The sequence below is a fragment of the Gekko japonicus genome, unplaced genomic scaffold (assembly GCF_001447785.1).
Source record: "Gekko japonicus isolate JY-2015 unplaced genomic scaffold, Gekko_japonicus_V1.1 scaffold7914, whole genome shotgun sequence".
NCBI classification, from domain to species: Eukaryota; Metazoa; Chordata; class Lepidosauria; order Squamata; family Gekkonidae; genus Gekko; species Gekko japonicus.
In genome coordinates, this window is record NW_015172249.1 from 1 (window position 1) to 2,646 (window position 2,646).

A 2,646-nucleotide genomic window follows, 5' to 3' on the forward strand; every position below is an offset into this window, starting at 1 on the left:
GTGTGTGTGTGTGTGTGTGTGTGGACACTACAAAAGAGAAGTTTCTAGCACATGGCTAAAGAAAGAAAAAGGACAGACTTAAGCATTTAAAAAAGGAAGCATACACACAAACGGAATAGGACTAAGCAGCTACGAGCACCATTCACAGGAAGACTCTCCCAACGGAAAGGAATGGGAGCCAATCAAGAGCGTCACTCCGCCCATTCGCATCTCCCATCCCTCCTCCCGCGGCTTGTGACTGTCCCTGTGGCTGGTGTCGAAGCTCTTTCTTGCTTACTGCTCACTGTGTACCTACATATGCACTCAGGACTTTCAAGGAAGGGGCAGGAGACGAGTAGCGATTGCGGGCCAGTCTTCTGTATGACAAAGAAGGGCAGGCAGTGGGATTTCTGAGCGATTGCAATAAGCATTGAAAACACTTTGAAAAGCAGCAAAGATCTCTACAGTCATAAACTGAAGATGAGGAAGAATCACAAGCAAGCATGCAAGAGTTTCTCTTATGCTTCTTTCACAGCTGGGTCAACGGAGCCGCTGTCTATTTTCAAACCATAAGAAGCAGAAATAATGAAGCAGCTGTATAGCAGGGAAGGATAGGGGTCACAGTCCACCCAGAAGTTCTCCCAATCGAGCCGTACTTGAATGGATGGCAGTTGAGTTAACCGGGCTTGTGCAGGAGAACTGCTGGGTGCTTCTGCCAGGTGTCGTTCTCTTTTGGGTAAACGTCTCATCGTGGGGAGGCCGGCTTCAGTCTTCTTGTGCGACGCTGGGTCTCCTGCTTCTTATTTATCCTGCAGTGCTAGAATGATGGGCAGAGTCGGTCTTTCTCATCTATTGATAGGAGAGCCAGTCATTTTGGCCAATGTTTGCGTTTGCAGTTACAGGCTGATTCCCAGCGCAACCCGGGCCTCCAGGTCTGGCAGCTGCATCTTCAGACACCGCACCTCTGGCCTGGGCCTGCAAAGAGTATAAAAGGATATGTCAAGCATTTCTGAATAGTGTGTTTAGTTACCTTTCCATAAATGATAGCAGGTGGTTTAGCCAACATCGCAAGCGTTCTATCTGAAGCTGAAGGCATCTTGGTTATCGTAAAAATTAATGCACAGGTCATTTATCTGCTGGCTTAAAGCTGAACCCAAAGAACGCCCCCTGCTGGGCTAGGCCAGCCAAAGCAGGTGTGTTCAATGTGTACTGTGGCAAAAGTCCAGGTTAAGGGCTGGGTTGCCGCCATCTCGACAGAAGAACTTTGCTGGGAGATTGGATACAAGGGGTTAAGGGAAGCCATGAGTTCGAGTGGGGATAAAACCAAAATCCTTCAGAAAATGTTAGCCCTGGTTGTGTGGCCAGGGCCAATAACACTTGGAAACCACATTCTGCTAGAAAAGGGTATATATATACCGGAGCCAACGGAGAAAAGAGGATAGACCACCACCAACCACCACCATAGGGGTGCTGGTAGGTTCCCCCACCCCAAAATATGTGTGGCCCTAGTTAAGGAACACAATGGTGACTAGCACCGACCTGTAAGCCGCTCAGAGACCCCCTAGACAAGGGGGTCTGAGCGGGATATAAAGTCGAATGTATAAATAAATAAATAAATAAAACCGGGGTGACTTCAATGTAATGTGGAAACAAAAATACCCTGAGATCATTGCAGGGGTGAATTCAAGTGTAGTGTAGAATGTAAAAATACCCTGAGATAATTACAGGGGTGAACTCGAGTGTGGTGTAGAATGTAAGTTCGGGGACAGGGTTGAACCAGGATTTAAGGTCTAGTGCGGAATCACCCTTACAGGCACTTTCATTCATCATTAGAATGGACTGTGGATAGTGATAATGAATTGCGATTAAGATATATACTGCTGTAGAGACATATGCACTATATAAGAAAATACTGACGTATTGAACTTTCCGTAGTTATAATAAGTATTTTTTTTGTCATCTTAGACTGGGCTGGGTGCTGTATGGATCTCCACAGGCAATGACAGAGTCATATCCATGGCTGGTGCCTCCCCCCACACAGCTAATCCTAGCAGAGCAGCCAGTGCTTTGGTCACTTGGTTGCACATCTTGCATTGGTGCCAAGCAAAATGGTCTGGCATGCTGCCGTTGGCCCATGTGCCATCTAGCACAACTGACCTTTGCCCTGTGTGTAACATGAATCCTTTATTTTAAAAAAGCCATTTCAGCTTGTTGCCCTGGCCACAGCTAGCAGCAACAAATTCTGTCAATTAATTATATATGATGTGAAGAACTACTTTCATCAGTTTGTTATCAGCCTACTGGCTCAGTGGAAGAGCGAAAGAGCGTCTGCTTGGCATGCAGAAGGTCCCAGGTTCAATCCCTAGAATATCCAGTTAGATAGGATCAGGTTGTAGGTGATGCAAAAGACCTCTGCCGCAGACCCTGGAGAGTCGCTGCCAGTCTGAGTAGACAGTACTGACCTTGATGGACCAAGGGTCTGATTCAGTAAGGCAGCTTCATGTGTGTTCATGTGTGTGTCCATTGGGTGGCAGAGAGCAGGAGAAGAATTTCCTTCTGTCCGATGCCTCCCTTCTGTTCAGAATTTTACAACATCCCTTGTTTCAAACCCTAGGTTCATAAGCGATAAAGGATTTCAAGAGGAGTCAAAAGTTTAAAGGGACTTCT